This window comes from Oratosquilla oratoria, chromosome 1 (assembly GCF_046742065.1).
Source record: "Oratosquilla oratoria isolate Oo_2021 chromosome 1, ASM4674206v1, whole genome shotgun sequence".
NCBI lineage: Eukaryota > Metazoa > Arthropoda > Malacostraca > Stomatopoda > Squillidae > Oratosquilla > Oratosquilla oratoria.
In genome coordinates, this window is record NC_134777.1 from 54215679 (window position 1) to 54233115 (window position 17437).

Sequence of the window (17437 nt, forward strand, 5' to 3'; positions counted from 1 at the left end):
GTCCGAAGACCTTTTGTCCGACGGGTTACACAAATTCTACACTCATGTAAGTTTTCTCATTAATTCTACATTTTTACTCATCTTGAATACATGATTTGGGAAACTCATTTTATTATTTTTTATTTTATTTTATCTTGTTCATTTTATTTTATTCATTTTCAATTAATTAATTATTCACAGGTCCCTGTCCACCGACCCGCGTCCCTTGTCCAGTTGGTGGGATTGTGGTGTCGGACTAATATATATACCGTCAGCGTCATCTCAGGATCATTATTCCTCTGAAGAAGCTATAAGCCAAACCGGTTAGGAATAAATTCGGCCCTAGACCCGTGTCTTTCTCTTCCTCCACATATATATATGTATATATATATATATATATATATATATATATATATATATATATATTTATATATATGTATATATATATATTATATATATATATATATATATATGTGTGTGTGTGTGTGTGTGTGTTGATTACAAAGGTGCTATATATATCTATTGTCCAAAGAATTGATGTTATTTCCTGTTACTAGATTCGCTTAATCTTGTTTTAAACCCACTGGACTTTTAATCACGATTGCACGATGAGGATTAACATTAACTCGTTGGCCTTAACGAGGGCTTCATTAAGACAAAGTTCACTAGTTTGGTTCAGGTTGTCGGCAGGCGATTTAATTCACGATAGTAACACCCACCCCACTTCCAGGTAGTGAGACCTTTTTCAGACTTTTTTTTTTTTTTTTTTTTTTTTTTGTAAGAGGAAATTAGTGCAATCAACATAATTACGAATGACGTCATAAGAAAGTAATTACGAATGACGTCATCAGCGTTGATTCAGAAGGGCCGTGGATCTCTGGGGTGCCTTAGAAACTGCCTTTGATAAGAAAAAAAAAAAATGTCCTTGGATTACGCCAAGACACAAAAAGAAAAAGAGGAAAAAGAGAGAGAGAGGAAAATATGTCTTCAAATTGACTCTAATTCTACCCCGTTGCATTAGATCAGCTTCTGCAATTGATTCGATTTGAGCCACGGCAACAGCCACGCTCCGAATTCTCGTCGCTCCAACTCGACAGTTATTGCTCCAAATGAAAAATAAAATGAAATAAAGCGAAGAAATAAAAGATAACTAAAGAAGAAACAAAATCGAATCATCACAACGAGAAGTGTCGTCACCTTAGGAAGATTCACTACCACGGTCATGGACCACGTGCTGAACTCGTGACTCACAACTATTACCCTTCCGGATAAGTGCTCAGAGGATATGACACCATATATGTGGTGTGTGACCTTACACACACCACACATATATCCATGTACTCAAGGGAACAGTAACGGCTTGCAGTACTGGTGGAAGCTTTTTACTATCGAAATGTGCTGGTATGTTGGTTTGACTTCACTATACAACAGAAATCAGTAAACAAATAGATATTTTGATAAGTTTGTTCATACCAAAGTCAACTAGCAAGCATGGCCGAAAATCTTCTTGTTGGAGGTAACAAGTTAATGAATAGATAATACAAGACAAAAAGAAAAGAATATATGACTACTCAGTAAGCGGTAGAATTTCACCGAGGATGACCTAGGTGTAGAACATGGCTGAGAGAGAGAAAGAGAGCGAGAGGGAGGGAGAAAGAGAGGGAGAGAGAAAGACTACCTGTCAGACATTGACAGACGAAACTGGCGACACAGAATAAGAGCCAGAAAGGTCTGACACCTGTAAGTGGCACGAGTATTGCCTCAAGTGCCACATGACGATCGCGCCATCGCCTTCAATCTTCTTCACTTTCGGTTGATAAAATCCACTGAGCGGTCAAATACGTTCACATCCTTCTCCTCAATCATTCCACTGTTATTCATGAGTATACACTTGTTCTGGCTGTCGTCAGGGGATTTTATTCACCAAAGGGACTTCCCCCCACCCCTTCCCACTCCCCCCGAGCAGCTAGAGGGCTAAAATTATTTTGTGTCTGTTGTTCATTTGTATATTTGTTGTGGCCGCCCTTAGGAGATCTGATTCCATCAAATTGGGAATCCTGTGTAATGGAATGGAAAAAGCTTTTTCCACCACTACTGCCCATATTCCCCATTAAAGAAAATGAAAATAGGAATAAGATAGAATCAAAATAATAAACATTAGAAAAAAAGAAAAGATGTAAACGCTGGTATTTACCCTAGGTGCTTGCATGTGTGTCTATGTAAGTGCAGGTGAATGTATGGTTACATGTTAGGAACATCTGTGAAAAATAAATTTAATGGTAACAGCAGTTTAGGCAATGTTGATGTATGAATGCGAAATGTAGACGCGCGTGCGCACACACACAAACAAACAAACAAACACACACATACACACACACACACACACACACACACACACACACACACACACACACACACATATATATATATATATATATATATATATATATATATATATATATGCAGGACCGTCGTTCTACCCCGAGGCGAACGATACAACCTCTGTACTTCATCCCGTTGGCTTAATCCTTTCTGGTAAGGTTGTTATGATGGTATGAAGTAGATGTGAATTGTGGAGGCAGTTGTGAATGGTTGTTGTAGTTGTGAATGAAATGTACAACCATTGTGGTCAGCTCGACTCGCTGGGGATCGAACACGGGAATTCAAACTTAGAGGCGTCCACGCTAACCAGTACTCCACACATTTGTTCATGCGTCGTGGAAGCGGCGCTTGAACACCTGTGTGGAAAAAGAGCACAGGTGCGTAACTGCCCACATGTCATCACGACATGTGTCCCCTTTTTTTATTATTATTATTATTAATTTTATTATAATTATTATTATAATTGTTATTATTATTATTAGTATTATTATTATCATCATTAATTGTTATTGTTATTATTATTATTGTATGGGGAAAAAGCCTTTGGTATGTATGTATGTATGTATTACTACTACTACTACTACTACTACTACTACTACTACTACTACTACTACTACTACTACTACTACTACTACTACTACTGCTACTTATCCAAAAACCTTCATCCAACACATCCTCGTCATCCACGTAAACAGGAAACGGATGTTTTGTTATCCAACTGGTGACCTTTAAGCATAAGACAGGAAAAGACAAAGTCTGTGGTACATTCAAGGTATAGAATGTATTAACATTGCACGGCGCATTTTTGTAAAGATTCTGAAGACGAATAGGAATGCCTCATATATGGTTCTTGTCTTTATGAAATCAATGCCTTTATGATTCAGTACCAATCACAGATCTTGACATACAGTGACATAATCTATTTCCCTTCACTTTGTAGCACCAGGTGATTTTATTCAGTCTGAGCTCAGACCCAGAAGAGAACAGAGGTGTTTTGGTCTGTCCAGCCTGCTTCCTCCCGGTCGATTAAAATCTTCTGGCGCCAGGGCCGCTTCGAATTGAAAAGTTCAAAGCAAGAGCCGATTGCCAGTGCCAATGTTTCCCTTCTCGGTGCCACCCCCCCCCCCTCCTCGTGGCACTTGATCGATTGATGATTGTGGCATTAAATTGGTGCATTTCTTAACAAACGATCTGTGCCTATGGCTTTTAGCGCTCTTTTTTCTTTTGAATGTATTTTTATGTACACATACGTACGCTCATACACACACACACACACACACACACACACACACACATATATATATATATATATATATATATATCTATAATATATATATATATGTATATATACAGTGTATATATATATATATATATATATAGTATATATATATATATATATATATATATATATATATATATATATATATATATATATATATATATATATACATACACCAAAAGGTGCTTTCTCCCTTATAATGGGGTGTTCATCCAAGGCATACACCCACTCTTCATCTATCCCACACCCATCGGTGTATACATACATATGTACATGCATGCGTATATCAATTTACGTTGAACAATATGACAAGTAGGTAACTATGTGCGTTTGTGTGTGTCTGTAAACATGAATATTTTTTGTGACTACATTTTCTGTATTCTCGCTTTTACATGTGAACGTGTATGTGTTTGTGTGTTTGAGTGCGTGTGTGTGTGTGTGTGTGCGTGTGTGTGTATATATGCGTGTGTGTGTGCGCGCGCGTGTGAGTATGTGTGTGCGCGTGTGAGTGTGTGTATGCGTGTGTGTGAGTGTGTGCGTGCGTGTGTGTGTGTGTGTGTGTGTGTGTGTGTGTGTGTGTGTGTGTGTGAGTGTATGTGCGTGTGTGTGTGGGTGGGTGTGCGTGTGAGTGTGTGTGTGCGCGTGAGTGTGTGCGTGTGCGTGCGTGTGTGTGTGTGTGCGTGCGTGTGAGTGTGTGTGTGTGTGCGTGCGTGTGAGTGTGTGCGTGCGTGTGTGTGCGTGTGTGTGTGTGAGTGTGTGCGCGTGTGGCTGTGGGTGTGTGCGCGTGTGAGTGTGTGAGTGCGTGTGTGTGTGAGTGTGCGCATGTAGTTGTGTATGTGTGTGTGTGTGTGTGTGTGTGAGTGTGTGCGAGTGTGGGTGTGTGCGCGTGTGAGTGTGTGAGTGCGTGTGTGTGAGTGTGTGTGTGGGCGTGTATGTGTGTGTGCGTATACGTGTGTGTGCGCGTGTGAGTGTGCTTGTGTGCGTGCGTGTGAGTGTGTGGTGTGTGTGTGTGTGTGTGTGTGTGTGTGTGTGTGTGTGCGCGCGTATGTGTGATATTTAATTACTATTTATTCATACGTTGATGATTCAGTACCCACTTCCTCCTTCTCTCCCACTCGCTCTCCACTCGCTTTTTCCACCAATTACCATCTTCGTCTCGTCCCTGATATAATCTCTCCCACCTGACTAGACTCACCTGACGGCAGGCAGAAAATTATACAAAAAGATAATGCAGCTAGTGACAGATTAAACAAAAAGAGAGAGATAGAGAGAAAGAGAGGGACCAAGAAGCATACGTACGTAAAGAGGCATTATGCTCTGCTTGTCACCGTCACCTTTGCCCTTTGTGCTGCAATAGCAAGGGCAAGTGGCGGGCACCAGTAGATGTTCGTGATGGACCCAGAGGCTTCGTAGGGACGAGGAGGTGTCCAAGCCTACCTTGCCACAGCCAGATGAAGGGAGAGTTAAGTATTCTAATAGATGTCGTTACGTGATTTTATTAAGGTTCATCTTTTTCTAGATCAACACTGTTCCCCCCATTACTTGTGTGGCATTTTTCCTTTCCTTGATACTGCCGCCAGCTGATTTTATTCATAACTGAGGTCTGTCCCCATAAACCTTCTCCGTGCCGGTTGAGACTCTTCCTCTTCTTCCTCTGCTTCTTCATTTTGTCGTCAGGTGATTTTATTCGTCTTCGTGGCACCCCCCCCCCCCCTCTTCCCCACTTCCATAGGCAACTTGAGCGACGTTCATGGACGTCATTTTGTTTGTAAATAAACCCAACGTTGCCACATCTCCGGGATAAGATTCGACGCGCGGAAATACAGGAGACTGTACATGCTTATATCATATTCGATTTCCTATTGGTGGGCGTTGCAGAGTAAAGCTGAGAGGGGGAACACATGTGGGTTGGCTGCTTTAGTGTTGTTACGAAGCAAAGATGGCGCAGAGCGGGGACAAAATGTTTTGACCTCGTCTCATTTCCTCTCCCTCGTCCCTGTACCCCCCACCTCCTGCTGACGTCGTAATAGTTATAATTAATATGGACCTCCTCAAGGTTGGCACTGCTACAATGGCACTCTGGCTCTCCTTTACGTCATCTGTCCCCACGTGGAGTCCTGTCATTCCAAGGCGAAGACTAAAATGCCAACAAACACACACACACACACCTCACCCAAAGAAAAATACAGTCACGCGCTTGCTCACACACACACACACACACACACACACACACACACACACACACACACACACACACACACACACACACACACACACACACACACACACACACACGCACACACACACACACACACACACACACACACACACACACGCACGCACACACACACAAACACATACACACACACACACACACACACACACACACATACACATACGTACACGTACATTTCTCATACTACGTCATAATTAAGAAATATATTTGCATAATTGTTACTTCCCATTCTGACATGTACATTTTTCTTTCGGGTTTGATCGTCCCCATTTTTTTTTTCTTCAACATTTTCATTTCCCCAGGCATGCATCTAGCGTGTCATATTTTATTTATTTATTTATTTATTATTTTTCATTTGTCTATTTATTTTACTTGTTGTCAAAGAAGGTTAGGTTAGTTCAGTGATCCCTAATCTGGGGACGAGGCCAATTGGGAAACAACATTATGTTTATTTCACCTATTATTTGACGAATTAAGCCCTCAGATGCAAGTTTTGAAGCCCAGGGTTCACGCCAAGCTCAACGGATTTCTAATTTACAAACAAACAACCAAACTATATCACGGTGATTTAAGTCTCAAAACCAATGACTATCGGACAATGATAGTATATATATATATATATATATATATATTTCTAAATAGAAATGTAGTAGCACATTTGTAGATAACACACAGGAACCCACAGTCCGACTGTGGGTTCCTGTGTGATATATATATATATATATATATATATATATAAGTCTAAATAAAAATATTCTACTAAAAAACGCTGTGGAAGTCGGGGACAGGTGGTATTACGGTGACACTTTGTCCCAAGAATATTCTTGAAAAAGCGCTTGGGTAAGTCGGGGTCAGGTGGTATTCTTCTTCTTCTTCTTCTTCTTCTTCTTCTTCGCGTTCTTCGCGTTCTTCTTCGTGCTGGGAATCCCGTGTTGGGGTTCCGCCCCGAGGCCGAGGCCGAAGGGGAAAACGAGGGATTAGAGCGCGGAAAGCTGCGGCCGTAGGCAGCCAAGCTCCCGGCGAAGCCGGTGAGAGCGAAGCCCGCGGCTTGTATATATATGTACAGTGGTACCTCGACTAAGGAAAATTTTGAGTAACAAATTAATTAGTTTTAGATAATAGATATAGAGATAATGCGTTCCTGGACCACCCAAACTAGAATTCCTAACTTTAGAATATACTTTAATTATACAAATTATTGCATAATTATTCTGATATTATCAATGTCATTGATGATTAGTAATAATAATTAATCACAGTAATTAGGTCTAAAATAAAAACGTAAACAAGTAAGAAAAATTAAGTGTATTCACCAGTTCTAAGTAAACTTGATGATGGACTTGGTTGGAGGAGGACGAGAGGGAGGTAGGCTCTTAGAAGGGAAGGTGAATCATTTTCTAGAAGAACGTCAGACACGTCCACTTCGGATGCCGACGTCCGTTGCCTTTTTGAGGGCCTTCGGTGGAGTCACTTGACCGTTCGAGTGTAACCTGACGTTGACGACCCTTCAAAGTGTTCGAGAAGTGTCGCACAACATTGTCTTTGAAAATGTCAACACATCTGTCTGTTTCCTCTGCAACGGCCTGCACTACTCCCAGTGGATGAGGATTTTCTTGATCTTCTCAGAAAGGCAGGGTCTTCTTTTCTTCCTCATCCTCTGTAGCGGAGACCATATTTTCAGGTTCTTGCTTGTTCTGCTCAAGGAGATGTTGGAGCTCGCCTGTGGTCAGCTCCGTCTTGTGCTCATCCAGGAGCTACTCCTCGTCGTCGGCTTCCATCTCCAGGCCCATTGACGTCCCCAGAGACACTATGGCAGGAACAGCAGGTTCTTCCTGGAAGTCCTCAAAGTCGCGACCAACTGCACATTCCGGCCAAAGCTTCCTCCAAGCAGAGTTCCAATGTCGTGGTAGTCACAGCAGCCCGGGACTTGACGATGATCCGGATGGCATGAAGAATGTTGAAATAATCCTTCCAAAAGCCATTACCCATCACAAGAGGAGCCTTGAGGGGAAGACCCAGCTCTTCAAAGTATGACTTTACTTGAGGGACGAACACCTCAGTGACCCACTTAGTGCCCATTGCGTCTCGGGGGTTCAAGTAACGGAAATGCACTCGAGTAACAACTCCATATTTTCCGAATTTTTTGTAGCGAGTAACGATTTGTTCGAGTGATAGGTCGTTCGATTAACGGGGTTACCACTATATGTATACATACACGTATATGTCTATTCTTACAATATATGTTAACTTTAGGGCGAGATTGCTTTATCGTACCTCGGAATTATCCGACTTACGTATACAATGGATATTCATAAGTCGGATACGTCAGATTTTTCCGACTTACGCACACAATGGCCCATAATGCGTTGAACTATTGCGACATATCCGAGTAATCGCATATCTGCCAATATTTTTATTTCCATTTATCTATCTATTTTTGTCAATTATTTGATGCTAAATTAGTATTGGAATTTCATGAGATTTAACGGATTAACTAGGCCTTAATCAAGACGATTTTATTCAGGTGAAGGAACAGCCCCTCTTGCAAAAAAGGATTAAGTTGACTGACACTTAACCCATTTTATCTAAACTCCTGATCTGACAAATCCACTTCACTTATGCCACAATATTTATTACATTATTTCGTGTTATGAGCTGGTTACTGGGTGCGTGTGAAAATGAAATAAAATTAAATTAGGTAAGTAAAATAGAAAATATTTATACAAAACAACGCTACCAGTACTACTATGCAATAGACTATTGGTTAATATTGAAATCGTTATATTAACCCTTTTATGTGACAATAATGCTCATTAATGACCACTTAAAAATAGTTTCAGTTAATTTGCTTGCCATCAGGTGATTTTATTCTGTGGAGAATCACGGTATAAGAAGAGTAAAGACACAGAAATATTGAATATATAGATAATATAGACTAATGGAGAGTCGAGCGTACACCAGCTGTCGATCTGACGTCACAGCTGAGCTGTCAGCATGTTCCGTGACCTCACTGAGCAACTGACAGAGAAGATGTGACGTCAGACGGTAGCTGACACAGCTGTTGTTTGATACCGAAACTGCTAAACTGCTCCTTTGTACAGTTGGCGAATTGAGTAATGTCAATATTCCCTTTTCTCTAGATGCCGTTAGGTGATTTTATTCAGCCCGTGGTACGTCCAATCCTCACCCAACTCCTCCCATTAGGCTAATTTAGTGTCTTTAATCGTAGCTGTGGTCATTGTATCATTGTACTGTATTTCAAATTTCTCTTTCAAAATGCAACAGAATACAGTTGTATTAAATCAGCAATGAAGAACAAATAGAAGGACATCAATAAGCGACCTTTGGTCTATAAATATAAAAAATACGGAATAATGAATAATACGCAAAGAAACAGAAAAAAAACACATAAATGAATAAATTATAGAAAAGATAAAGATAACTAAATGGTAGAAAATAATGACAACTTATTAAGAAAATTAACAAAAATTTAGAAAAGAAAACACCCATAGGCAAAAATAATCATAGATGAATCAATAAAAAACAAACAAAAGAAAAAATAAAGAAAAAGAATATAAAAATAGATATATGAGCTGATTGAAGAAAGTCAGCCGAATCAAAATAATATGCAAAGAAATAGAAGATAAATATGCATAAAGGAAACAAGTCATTCCATGGGTCAGCTTTGGGCGACCTCGCAAATCTTGTCAACAAACTTTGGTAGCAAGATCAGAAACTGTCGTGATAAATCATGTGACAAAAACATTCCGGTGAGAAGTGCAGCACGTGATGTCTTGAAGTTGCGTCACTTCAGTGGTACTTATGAATTACTGTCTTGAATATTAAATTTTCCTTATCAAAGACTGATATGGAAAAGAAAATAGTCTTCTTCATTTCTTATTTTGCTACTGTTATTGATATTATTATTACTATTATTGTTACTTGCGGCGAAGGTCGAGGGGATGGCGGTTCGAATCCTGCCACCAGCGAAGTTGAACCAAGGGCATGGTTCATTAAATTCCACGCTACAAAGCCATCTGTGAGGGGCACCATCCTAGCCTTCCGATAGGGGGGGAGTTTGTGACGTTAAACCATATCATCATCATTAGTAGTAATAGTACTATATCATTATTACAGTTATCATCATCTTTTCCATAACCGTTATTATCATTATTTACATAATTTGATAATAATGAGGAGGTGACGAGGAGAGCAGGGGTGGGAAAAGAGATGGCAGATAGGAATGAAGTAAGAGTATTGGGATGGTTTGGACACATGGAAAAAATAAGGGAAGAAAGATTAGTAAAAGAGGCGTGGAAGGTACTCGAGGGGACGACTGAGGATGAGATGGATGGGTGGGATGATGGAGGCGTTGAGAAAGAGGGCAATGTCTGTTGAGCAAGGAAGGCAGAAGACAGGAGATAGGGATGAGTGGAGAGTGGTTGTGTATAGATGATACTGTCATGCTAGGAAGGGAGGGGCGGAGGGTGGGGTGGTGGTGGTAATGGGTGAATAATATTTTGGCGCAGACCGAAGGGATTTCTCCCCGTCTTCTCTTTTTCTGGATGAGAGGACGGAGAGAGAGAGTGAGCGTCGCCGGTTAGGGGAAGCGGCCTTGCTGTGGATGTACTTGTCTTGCTACATTGCTTCTGACCCAGGCCAGTGGGCGAGATACAGGGATGACCCGTCATCCATGAGGAGCTAAGATGAGAGGGGGGTTGATGGATGAGAGAGGAATGTATATGAGTAGGTACGTGCCTTTGACTTTGGCTACCACCCTTATAAGGTGGAAAAAGCTCTTGGTATATAGAAATATATATATGTGTATATACTCTATATATATTATATATATATATATATATATGTATATGTATTTCACGCATGCACACACACACACATACACACACAAACATATACACACGCACATACACATATATATACACACACGCATGCACACACAAACACACACATACACACACAAATACATATATACACACATACACACGCACACACATACATACTCATGTACATACGCGTACGCACATACACTATTACTACTCCTAATAGCTTTTTTTTGTATCATCACTAAATGATTCTATTTCACTTCCCGTATATATATATATATATATATATATATATATATATATATATATGTATATATATATATATATATATATATATATATATATATATATATATATATATATATGTCATAGTATTATCCTGTTCTTTTTCTAACCTAGTCTTAAGTCTGTTTTATTTTTCTTTCTTTCCTTTCTTTTTTCTTTTGACATTCGTTGGTTCTTCCTGGGATTTTATGAACTTACTTATTGTGTGGTGATTGGGTTGATAGAGAAACATTCCACGTTGTACTGGCGATGATACTAGATGATACTAGCATCGAAAGCTAGCATGGCGCTCGTGGTCCCCTACTCATGAGAAGCAAAACCATAACATCATTAAATTCTTGTTAGGGTAAGGCTTTTCTTATCTGGAAACTAATGTATGGCATGACCCCGCTGACCCTCAAATGAACAAAACTGTATTCGGTCAGGGCCAGATGTCGGAGGACTTTTTAGGTCCCTATGGTATTGGTCAACATATTATATACAGAAATGAACTTAGCCAGTCATATAAGCAAAGAGAAGTCAGTCTAAATCTGAGTTTGAGTTTGTCTAAGCCTGAGTTCAGTGGACAAGTTATGCCTATCAGTCTAAATTAAGATTTCGTCCCGGGGATAAACACACATAAGGTCTGTATCTGAAAATCTAAGTCCAGCCTCCCACACTCCCTACACTAACACTACTCAAATTCATAAAGTACCAATCAAGGCAAAAACATTAAAAATCGTATAAAATGAGAGATGGTCTTATTCAACACCGCCATTCTTGAGATCAGCTAAAAAGACTATTTCATAAATACATGTTCGTGAGTTTCCCTGTGGTCAAACCAACTTAGAGCGTAAAAAGGGAAGTGCGACAATTGGACTGATTTATGTAATTGTTATTGTAATTATTGTTTGTTTTCATTTCTTACGGCAGGGTTGGGTACTTTGGTTAGGTTAAGATTAGAATATTGCCCCCCTAGGATAGAAGCACTGGTTATCGACTGATGGGACGAGGCCCATGCTTAAGGTGGAATCTCTCCCAGTCGAAGGACCTGACGTTCAGCTGACTGCGTTCAGTGTAACACTAGCTACCATCAACGGTGTAAATCTCGTCATTATAGTTTGTGGTTTTTCTTGTCTTTTTTTTTTTTTTTTTGCCATTTTTATGACCTTATTTCATCTTATTTGTTTGCTTATTTATGTATTTAGTATTTGTTTCACCTCACGTTACCGGGATGCCGTATCCACTTGGAAGTTGGCTACCATGAAGCTCTATTCCTGTCTGCACATGGCATCTTCTTAACAAGATGGCATTTGTTATTTCTTCTCGTACAGATGTCCTTAGCCCGTCTACATATTTTGTGCATGGTTCTCCTTTTGTCCTCTTTCCTTCTATTTTTCCCGTTGGGCACATATGTTCTAATTGTTGTTTTCTCATGTCGTGTCCAACAAAGTGAAACTGTCTTTTCCTGATAATTTCTATTATTTATCACTGTGTTCCTATTTACTGCAAATTTTCTTCATTTGTTTTAAATTCTGTCCATGAAATTTTCAGCATCTTTCTCCAAATCCACATTTTTACTGAGTTTGTGCTTTCTTGCTTTTGTTTACTAATTATTCAAGTTCTACACCCATATAATAATAGTGACCAAGTGTAACATTTTACAAATATTTTTCTTGTTCTCATGTTGATTTTATTGTAAGTTACTAAGTGTTTAATTTTGTTGAGATGATTTTTCGTTATGGCTATCCTTCTCTTTATCTCCTCGTCGCTTTTCCCACTCAATGCTTATCTCATTTTCTCATTTCGCTTATTTCATCTTCTTCATTTTTTTTCCCTCACGAATTGCATTTTCCCTCTTGTTTTTCATTTTCGCGTGTAGGGGAATTCGAATTTAATGTAATTTTGTTTATCAGAGGAAACCTCAATTTTCTAATTTTACGCTTTGTTGGAGGATTCGAACTCTGTCATTCTTTGTCATCATTAACTTGGTTTTTTCACTTTCTATTTGTTTGTCTACCTTGTTTTTGTACTCCTGCGTTTATTTATTTATTTTGCTAATCTATTTGTATATTTATTTATCTATTCAATTTTGTATGCAGACTCTATTATTAGTAGTAATATTATCATTTATTTATTTGTGTATTTTTTTTATCTATTTTTCCTTATTCGAAACCTTTCTCCTTCTCTGTCTTTGTTTGTTTGTTGTTTTTTTTTTGTACTGTTATTGCCATATTCATTATCTTTTCTCGTCTATTTATTGTTATTAGTGTATAATTTTTTGTACTATCACTAATGCCACTACTATTATGACTGTTACCATTATTAACATCAATAACAGGGCTTACGTATCATTATCATTATTGTTGATGTTCATGTTATTACTGTCAGCACCCCTCCCATGTATCATTATTATTGTTGTTGTCACTGTTATTTGATTTTATTACTGTCATTACTACTACTATTACCGTTGTTGTTATTACTATCACTAGCATTCTCTTGTATCATAGAAGAAAAAAAAAATTCTCGGTCGAACGCAAAGAAAGTTTCTTCATGAAACCGGAAGACAATATTCTCGTCTCCCGCCTCCCCCCCCCACTCCCCCCCAACTCCCCTGCATTTGAAAATGCAAATGTAATTTTCGCAGAAAAGCGTATGATACATTTTCTCTCGCACGTCCTTTTTCTTTCTTTTTCTTCTATTTTTTGTGAGTTTATATATCTGTGCAAAATTGTTTTTAGGAGTGGGTAGGTTCACAGAGATAATTATTTCTGTCTAACAGCGTTCTTCCTCATGAGTTGATGTTTAATATCTAGATTATTTTTTTTATTTGTTCGTTTCTATTTAGTAACAAACTACTTTTTATTATGTATTTTTTCTTCTCGCAAGGAAGAGATATTTATATATAATCAAAAACGTCATGAAAAAGAAAAAATAGAATAAGATAGAATGGAAAGTTTAAAATTTTAACTAAAGAGATAACGAAAAAAACAAAAGATAAACTAATAAACATAAACAATTGAATGAATAAACAAATAACAAGAATAACAAAAAGATGACAAAAGATAAATAGATGAAATTTAATTGATGGAAAAATAGGACAACATTAAGTAGAATTGATGAAACTAAATTAATTTATTATGACACACTTTTGGTTTGTTTCGGAACAAAGTGCTTCAACACTTCAAAGAGGCTTAACATCTGTAAAATGCAAAAAATTCGGCTCAATTTTTTTTCCAGCTACGCAAACAAAGCGAGGAGCTTTGGAATGGACGAAGTACAATAACCACTTGTTATGATTATTTATAATATTCTCTTCATCGTGTGATTCTGTCCGTCATTTTGGTAAATTAAAAAAGAAAATTACGGACTGACGTTCTGTGTACACACACACACACACACACACACACACACACACACACACACACACACACACACACACACACACACACACACACACACACACACACACACACACACACACACACATATATATTTATATATTTATATATATATATGTATATATATATATATGTATATATATATATATATATATAGATGCATGTATACATTTGTACATACATACATGTACTCGTATATGTACATATATACATATATATTTGATCTTAAGTCCGCTAGATTGAAAATACATTGACTCTTTTTTTCATCAACTAAATAAACATTGTATATAGGGATGTCAAAGGCCCTGTGGCGCAATGGTAGCGCGTCTGACTCCAGATCAGAAGGCTGGGTGTTCGAGTCACTCCAGGGTCAAGTATGACAAGTTTATGGCAACATTTATTGGACTTGGCAGTAGCATCAAACTATGTAGGCAGTTGGAAAACGCCCAAAGAGCGATGTTTCTGAGACAAATGAATAAAATCACCACAAATTAACCAGAAATAAGTATGTCAAGCCCAGTGATGGTTAACTTTAATCTCCTGGTTAAAATCGTCGTAATATATGGAATAGTTTAAGTGTTGTAATGAAATTATATGAAAATATTAATACGTTTTTATTTGGTAATACTTCGAATATGTAATATATGTATTTCAACTTACCAATAAGGGACATGTACCTGTGTGTTTTAGTATTTAAGCATTACTCACATAGATTTCTTTCTAGTTGTTGCCTGAAAACTTGATTCAGCAATCTCTTTTAACTTACTGATCTACTTCCTCCAAAATATTTCATTCATCTCGGAGGCCTCCACACAGAAGGGAGGGGGCAAAGGTTTTTCGAATACGATATGAGCATATCGATAGCAACCAATCAGAATGCAGGGAATCGTTCCTGCCTTCTGGAGCTTTGTTTTTATTGGCTGACATGAAGGTCGCTGTCAAGTATCGGCTGTATCCGTTTTTCAAATGTTTTGTCAGACATTTTTTTTTCTTTCTTTTATTCGCAAATTGGGGCATAAATAAGTTAAATCATGATTCGATATTTGATATATATATATCTAATAATAAGTCATGAATCGAAAAAAATAGAATGTTTCAAAGACTCTTTCTTGTGTTATGTTTATGTGCATTTATCGGCAAGATTTGGTCATCCTCAGTACGCGTGACAGAAGAACACCATAAGCATGACATATTACCATACAAGCACATTTAGGTGCTAAAAGTAAGGAACGGTGAATTTTTTTAATAATATATTTCCGTAATAATGACTTAAGAAAAATATCAACCTAACCTGACATAACCTGACTTAACCTGACCTAAACCTGTAATTTTTCATATTAGCGAGTCTTTTGTGTGTTAATGTACGGTTTTCCAGTTTCAGAATAAGGGTTTAGGTTAAAGAGGTTAGGTTAGGTTAGTTAGGTTAGATGATTAAGCCTCGTTAGTCGTTTGAGGAGATTTTGCTAATAATGAAAAATGTCTTAGAATTCAATGTTTTGCTGATTTTCTTATTCAGAATTGATGTATTTGCTGTTCACATATAACCAAAAATGTATTTATTTATTTATTTTTATTTGCTTATCTGTTTATCATTCTTACTCGAGTGTCTCGCTGGCCAATTGTTCCATCGTCGCCCTCACCAATTTAATTCCTCTCCACCTTTGTCGGCCTTGAGTTGCCGCCCGCCATCTATGGGGACCAATTGTCGTATGATGTTCTACTGTATCGAAGTCTGCCTACTGGACGAACTCCATCCACTCTGCTGTTCATGACTCCCCTGGGCAATCGTCCCCCCCCCCACCACCACCCTCCTGGCACAGTGTCCTGCTCATCGTTGTCTCCTTGATCGTACAATATCTTAAATCCGGCATTGTTCAGTAGTTTCATCATACATAACCAGAGTTTGTGTCCTTGGGGGTGGTGGGGTGGGGGTGGTGGGCATATCGCACCAAAGAGCTGGAGTCTACAGAAGTAAGATTTTATTTTTCAGAAAACGAGGGCAAGGGTGAAGTCATGGGGGTGGGTTCCCCCCCTTTCTTCAAATTTCCATAAGAGTACACGCTCCCAGGTCTGTGAGATTTAAGATTTCCCCCCCTTCCCCCCTTCTCATTCTCCCCTGTCCCTCCCTTTCTCTCTCCCTCTCCCCTTCCCCTTCTTCCCTCTTCCCTCTCCTTCCCCCCTCACCTTACCCCTCCACCTCCCCCTCCCCCTCCACCTCCCCCCTCCCCCTCCACTGCACCTCCTGACCTAACTGATATCTGGATACTCTACTAAGAACAATCTTAATCTCCTTCGTCTCGGGGCTTAAGGAAAGGCGATTAAGGGTAATCTCTTCATTAAACTTTTACTTTGTATTTAAATGAATTTGTCCCATTTAAAGAGTTTATTCTGTTTCCAAACGATTGTATTCAACCTAGGTATACTTCTGTGCAATAACGGGTTTAGAGGAATCTAGAGGATTAGGAACTTGGGTAGGCGTTTTGAAAGAAAAGTGAATTAAAACATGAATATAAAAAAAGAATGCAATATATATATATATATATATATATATATATATGTATATATATATATATACAGTATATGTATATATATATATATATATATATGTATATATATATATATATACAGTATATGTATATATATATATATATATATATGTATTTTTATATATATATATATACATATATATATGTATATCTATATATATATATATGTATATGTATATATAAAACAAATTCTGAAGATGCTATATAAAAATAAAACACAAAAAGACACGAAAAAACACGATATGATTTTTTGTATAAAAACACGGAATATTAAAAACACAAAATATATTAAGTAGGAAATATAAAAAACACGAGATATGAAAACACGAAAAATAAAAAAACACGCGATATGAAAATACGGAATATTAAAAGCACAAAATATATTAAATACGAAATATAACAAACACGGGATATGAAAACACGAAATATAAAAAACACAAGATATGAAAACACGAAATATTAAAAACACAAAATATATTAAATACGAAATATAGAAACACGGGATA

General features: G+C 37.9%; 1 non-coding gene across 1 annotated transcript; it reads left to right on the forward strand.

Annotated features, from left to right (window-relative positions):
• The first annotated feature begins 14686 nt into the window (after nucleotides 1-14686).
• On the forward strand, nucleotides 14687-14758 carry TRNAW-CCA (transfer RNA tryptophan (anticodon CCA)). The gene has a single exon. It is a non-coding gene; the product is annotated as a tRNA-Trp (tRNA).
• Nucleotides 14759-17437: the final 2679 nt, after the last annotated feature.